Genomic DNA, 6,429 nt, shown 5'->3' on the forward strand with positions numbered 1-6,429 from the left:
CAGGTCATTCTCTCACTATTCAGTGTCTCCTGCCGCAGTGCCTCTTAGGCTATCATCTCCCAGCCTTTATCTACCTGTCTTTCATCTACTTGTCCATCATATCCTTGTCTGTCACATCTCTGTCCATCTTCTCCTGCTTCATCACCCCCAAGCCATCCTCTCCTGTCCTTCATCTCCTTGTTTATCATATTCCTTCCATCACATCCCTGCCCATTGTCTTCTGCTCCATCACCCCTGAGCTATCATCTCCTGTCTTTCATCTCCCTATCCATCTTCTCTCTGCTCTTTGTCTGTCCATCATCTCCCTATCCTTCATCTCTCTGTCCTTCACCTCTCGGTCCACCATCCCCCTTTCTCTTATCTGTGTCCTTTGCTCTCCCTGCCCATCATCTCCCTATTCCTCATCTTTCTGTTCCTTGTCTCCATTACCACCTTGTCCTTCATCTCTCTGCCCCTCATCCCCTGTCCTTTGTCTCCCTGTCTATCATTTTCTTATCCAACACCTTCCTATCCATCATCTTCTTGTCCTTCATTCCTTGTCCATTATATCCCTATCTATCACCTCCCTCGTTTGTCTCTCCATCCCTTTCCCTTTTCTCTCTGTCCCATGTCTCCCTGCACATCTTCCCATTCCCCATCCTTCTATGGCCCAACAGAGCCAAGATCCTTCACAAAGCCGGCTCCACACCTCCCTCTCTCCCCTCCCCCGCTCTAGTCCCCCGGGAGCGGCCACCGCCTCCCTTGGGCGGAGCGGGGGCGGGATGGGAGGGGATGCAGCCTCCCCCTGCACTGCCCCGGGGCTGCGGTCTAGCGGTGGGATCATGCCGTACCTCCTCATCAGCACACAGATCCGCATGGTGAGTCCGCCCCGCCGCCGGACCCTTCCGGGCTGTGGGGAGCTATTTAGAGCTCGGGCTGTGGGTCGTATTTAAGGCTGGGAGGTTGCATTAAGGGCAAAGGGCGACGCGAGCAGCGGGATGGGGAGGGGGCTCCCCGTGGGGTGCGGTGCCCCAGAGTTATGCTGAGCAAATAGCGCTGTGCACAAGCCCTCCTCCCTTCGTCCCATCCTTTCTGTGCTGTGGGGTCCCTGTAGTGCTACCCGGTTCCCCCTACAAATACCCAACAGCATCACGTTTGAAACTTGTTGCAGAAGCCTGTGAAAGTCAGGGAAAGTAATTTCCAGCCATGTGGCCTCACTGCAGGTTTTCCCTTTTCCCCGAAAAGCCCCCGTGGAAAACACAGCCCCAGCAAAAGGGAAAGATGTTATTGGTAGCAGGATCATTGTGTAGCACCCAAAGCCACATTGTCATAGAAAAACACAAAGGAAATGCTGCTTGCTAGTGATTGCAGCTTGATACTGATTGCAGTATCTGCAGCCCTCAGAGCAGCTCTTGCAGCCAGCTGCAGCTGCACATCTGCAAAAGCAGAAGGATATCTAGGTGTGTTTATTCTTTTCCCAAAGGGAGCTATAGGTACAAATACCACCGTTTTGCAATAGGAAGGTGCGATGAGGAAAATGGCAAACCAAGTTGGCAGGAGTTTAATGAGAGGTGCAAAGATGCCTCGTTACAGTTACATCTCAGACCCTGTGAACAGAGAACTGAGGAAAACGCTCTGGAATGCTGCGGCACCAAATCATAGAACTATACAGTGGTTGGGTTGGAGGAGACCTTACAGATAATAGAATCACAGAATGGTTGGGTTGAAAGAATCCTTAAAGATCATGTAACCATTGAATGGTTGGGTTGGAAGGGACCTCAAAGCCCCCCAGCCCCAGCCCATGCCATGGGCTAGTAACCCCCCCAGGCTGCCCCTTCCAGCCTGGCCCTACAGACACATCCCTGGAGATGCCTCCATTTGTGATGGCATCTGGCATCATTACAAGTTGATTGAATAATTATGGACTGAGCTATGTTGGAAATATCCAAATAATTTTCTAGGACCGTTTCTCTGATAAAGCAGATTTTATTCGCAATTGCAATGGCGGGCCTCCTGCAAGCAGGAGAGCCCCGAGAAAACAGTGGTACATCTTTTATCCCCTATTGCCTGCCGCTTCTCTCTTTCTCCCCTGGTTCTAACTTTCACAGGAAGTAATATGAGCTGTCCAGCTTATTTATGCTTTGCTCATACCTCCGATTTTTAATCCTTCTGTCCAGAAGGCAGGCACATAGCTGCAGATATGTTTTAATGCACTCAGAAAATATCTGAAGCGATTATATGTTGGACAGCAAGATCACAGTAGCATGGCAATTATACTGTACTTTACATCCCCTGAGAAAGAGGAGCTAATTACATCACAATTGCATCTCAAGAAGCTGTATGGTATTTCTGATGCTTTTAGGTGTTGCTTTGTTGCCAGTGATTTCAGTCTGTGGAAGCCAGTGTTGATTACGTGAAGAAAATCTGTTACAGTGTTCTTCAGACTTTGGTTAGATCCCAGAATCACAGAGCCACAGAATGGTCGGGTTGGAACTGCCCGCAAAGCCCCTCCAGCCCCAATCCCTGCCGTGGACTGGTTGCCTCTGAACCCGAACAGGCTACCCGGGGTTCTACTCCACCTGGCCTCTGGGACCTTTGTGGATTGGGCATTCACAGCTCCATCTGCACAGCCTGTGCTATTGCCTTGCTACGTTCTGAATAAAGGATTTTCCCTGAATATCTAACCTACATGTCCCCTCTTCAGGTTTAAAACCATTCCCCCTTGTCTTATCACTATCAGACTGCATAGAATAGTTGGTCTCCCTCTTGCTTATAAGCTTTTTTAAGAAATGGAAGGCCACAGTGAAGACTCCTGGAGCGTTCTCTAAAAATCCCCACTTCCTCTGCCTGTATTCATCTAGAGAAGAAGAGACGAAAGGAGAGATATTCTTATATAGTCACATTAATCTATCTTATTCTAGCCATGGGCTAGTGTCCTCTGAATCCGAACAGCGTGCCCCGTGCTCTCCCAGCCTGCCCTTGGGCACCTCCAGAAACGGGGCATTCAGTTTGTCTTTTCTGCACTGCTGTGTGCCCCAGAGTCAGGAAGACCAACCATATATCCTGGTGTGCATCAAGCACAGTATTGCCAGCCAGTCAAGGGATCAGATTTTCCTACTCTACTCTGCACAGGTACAGCCACATCTTGAATACCACTGGGTACAGTTTTGGGTGCCACGGAGCAGTAGAAACAGTACTAATTACATATGCAGCTTGCATTACACAGTATTTTGGCTTTGTGTTGTTAACATTTTCAGAGTGTCTCCTGCTACCTGCGATGGCACATGACTGGTATGTGGCCATCTATAAGCCTCTGCTTTATACTGCCATCATGATTGAGATCATGTTTGAGATGCTCTGCTGAACTTTGGTGAAATGTTCGTACTTCTGGGTCTGAACTCTTTGGTACACACCAGTGTCTTCCTAAAACTATCATTTTTTCTCTTGAAATGTGGTGAAGCATATCTTTTGTGATAACAGCCCTCTCTTCCCTCCAGGAGGGAAGATTTCAATTGGATGTCAGGGGAGTCTCTTTACAGAGAGAGTGGTGAGTTGCTGGAACAGCCTGCCCAGAGAGGTTGTGGATACTCTGTCCCTGGAGGTGTTCAAGTCCAGGTTGGATGGGGCCCGTGGCAGCCTGATCTACTACCAGATCTGAAGGTGGGTGGCCTTGCCTGTGGCAGGGATGATGGGACTTGGTGATCCCTGGGGTCCTTCCAACCCAAGCCATTCTGAGAGTCTGGGATTCTATGATTCTGTGACTCTTTCAGATTTCTTCTTCCGGTACTGCTCTCGATGAGTTGCTGGTTTTCATTTCCGGCAGTTTGTTTGTAATGAACAGCATCATTTGCACCTCATCTCATATATTTTCATTGTTCTGACTGTGCTGTGGATCCACTCCAAGGAGAGCAAACACAAGGCCTTTTCCACATTCACCTCTCACCTGATGGTGGTCTCTTTGTTGCATGGAACCTTTATCTTCATGTACTTGTGAGCTGTCAAGAGCTTCTCTCAGGACACAGACAAAATCACTGGGGTGATCCCTATGCTGAACTGCTGAACCCCCTCATCTACAGCTGGAGAAACAAGGAGGTAAAAGATGTGGAAGTCAATGAGCCTACAGTGTGGATTTCAGCTGGAGGATTTGTAAGGTCCCTTCTAACCCATCCAAAAGGCAAGGAATTTTCTCTTTCAAAGCAGTTGAAGTCTAAACTCTAACCTCTAACCTCTGTCTCTACACAGTTTATCTGAAAAACTTAAAATTGCTGATTACATCAAGCTGTATTTATTGACCAGGTTCAAAGAGAACCAGTGATATGAAAGCTGACTCTGCATTTCCTGCTGCTCAGGTTCAGGCCATTAGGGTGAGGAAAGCAATCCATAAACACCTACAGAACAGCATCAAGGGAAATGATCAGGCCCTTGGAACACTGAATTACAGAGGGCACAAGCTCCAGCTCCCAGAAACACACTGCGGATCTCTCCATTAAAATAAAAATTTTCTTTGCACACTGACTTTAACTCATTCCTAAAATCAATGCAAGAAACTCGAGATCTGAAGAGGGCTTAAGGCTGAGTGAAACAATGGAGAATCAAGACAGGTAGATTTTTGAACTGCAAGAACTGACAGAGTTCGGTGACCAATTACCTACGAAATTATTTCTTAGTGTAATAAGCCTGGAAAGTTGCATCAGATCACTCCAGCCTGGCATTCAGAAGATAAGTGGGAAGATAAGCATTCAAGACAACAAGCAAAAATTAAAAATTGTTTGAGGTTGAAAGAGATATACTTCAGGTCCATAGTTACCTAATTCCATCAGTCTGAATCTGGGCTCTAGAGAAGTCAGACTAAGGTAAGAAACTGCAGTGTAGATGCTCATTAGAAATGCATGATGCTAGGTGTGTTGGCTGCCAATTCTCAGCGTGCTTCTAAGAAGATCCAGGTTGCTATATTGTGCACAGCTCTCTCTACTTTCACACTTCTTTCCCTTCAGTTCTTACCTTTGCTCTGACACCAGGAGACAGAAGCTCATTGAACTACAACCAGCAGCTCATTGAGTGTGACCAAATAAATTTGTGAATTTAGTCTTAATTTAGGATGGGTCAAGTTGCATGACCAGGTATTATTACAAGGTCATGCATTCTCTTTCAGTCATCCAAACACAACACAACATCTGTATGAAAAATAAGTAACCAGAGCAATGAGCCCTCGCATTACAGGGCATCCAGCATGAGTTCTTGTATAGGTTGAACACTGAGTCCACCCAAAGGACATATCAACCAGAAAGAACAGCACTCTCAATGACCATGCTCTACAAGATATGCAGCTGCACAAGTGAGGGGATGAGAGTGCAGACTGACTGAGAAGTGACCAGTACCAGCTTAATAGACCTAAATGTCTGTGTTCCTGTGTGTTCCACTGATTTTCCAGTGTCCTACAAACATACTTATTCCTAAGTCATCCTTCCCTGTTGGGAAATGGCTCTGGGAACAAGGAGGCCATGAGGAGTTGTATGAGCACAGCCTGTATAGCAGTACAGATTGTATACCCATGGAAAAATTAGAGACTAACAGGTCACAATGTTTCTGTGAGCAGGAGGGAGTAGCCCCAAAAAGGAACTTGGTTTAAGGGAGTTGACAAAAACAGATAGCATGTAGTTAGATTCTTCTCTGCCTAGAAACGACTGTTGTCCACCAATAGCAAGGCAACATGATAGCTAAAGCTAGCTATTAAAGCTCTGTGTAACCGTTAATAAACTGAAGCTGGATCACTCGTATTGAGTCCTGTTGTGCTTCCTGCTCGGATAGTGATCACATTACTGTTTTAGCTCCGCAGCAAGTGGTGCCCGAACAGGGACTGGCGATCAACTCAGCACCAAGCGTGCAGACAGAAGCACCAGTGTCGCAGCGGCAAGCTGGGGGGCATAGCTGCCTAGACCGACCGAGAGGGGTCTGCGCGGATCCAGAGGGCAAAGAGTGGCACTCCAATAGTCTCAAGTGGGTGCTGTGAGAGCGGTGGGATGCGGGTTGCAGCGCACTGCGGAAAGAGAGGTAGCCCTAAATTTATTACAGTTCTTCTTAGAGAAGCAAGGGGTGGATACGGGTACTGTTAAGCAAGTGCCGGGATTACTAGCCTTTGGTAAGGCAGAGGGTTTGTTTGTACATTCAGGGACATTCTTTGAGGATGAAGAGTGGCGCACGTTTGGTGATAAGAAGAATAAATTAGAACGGTTGATAGCTGTTTCGGCTTCCCATCAGCTACTGGGATCATCTGAAGATGCTGGTCGGCTCAAGCCGGGGGGGGGGATTATGTCCCTATACCCGACATGATGAGGTGTGCACACATGGATGAGGGGATAGCAGCTCATGTTATGGCTTCTGTGCAGCAAGTAGTGAGTATGCTGAAGCTGCTGGGAAAGCAAGCAGGGGTTTCGCTGTTGTCAAAAGCCC

General features: G+C 47.5%; 1 pseudogene; it reads left to right on the forward strand.

Moving 5' to 3' along the window:
* The first annotated feature begins 761 nt into the window (after window positions 1-761).
* LOC125694620 (olfactory receptor-like protein COR2) lies at window positions 762-5,740 on the forward strand (annotated as a pseudogene).
* Window positions 5,741-6,429: the final 689 nt, after the last annotated feature.

Source organism: Lagopus muta, chromosome 6 (genome assembly GCF_023343835.1).
Source record: "Lagopus muta isolate bLagMut1 chromosome 6, bLagMut1 primary, whole genome shotgun sequence".
In the NCBI taxonomy this organism is placed as follows: domain Eukaryota; kingdom Metazoa; phylum Chordata; class Aves; order Galliformes; family Phasianidae; genus Lagopus; species Lagopus muta.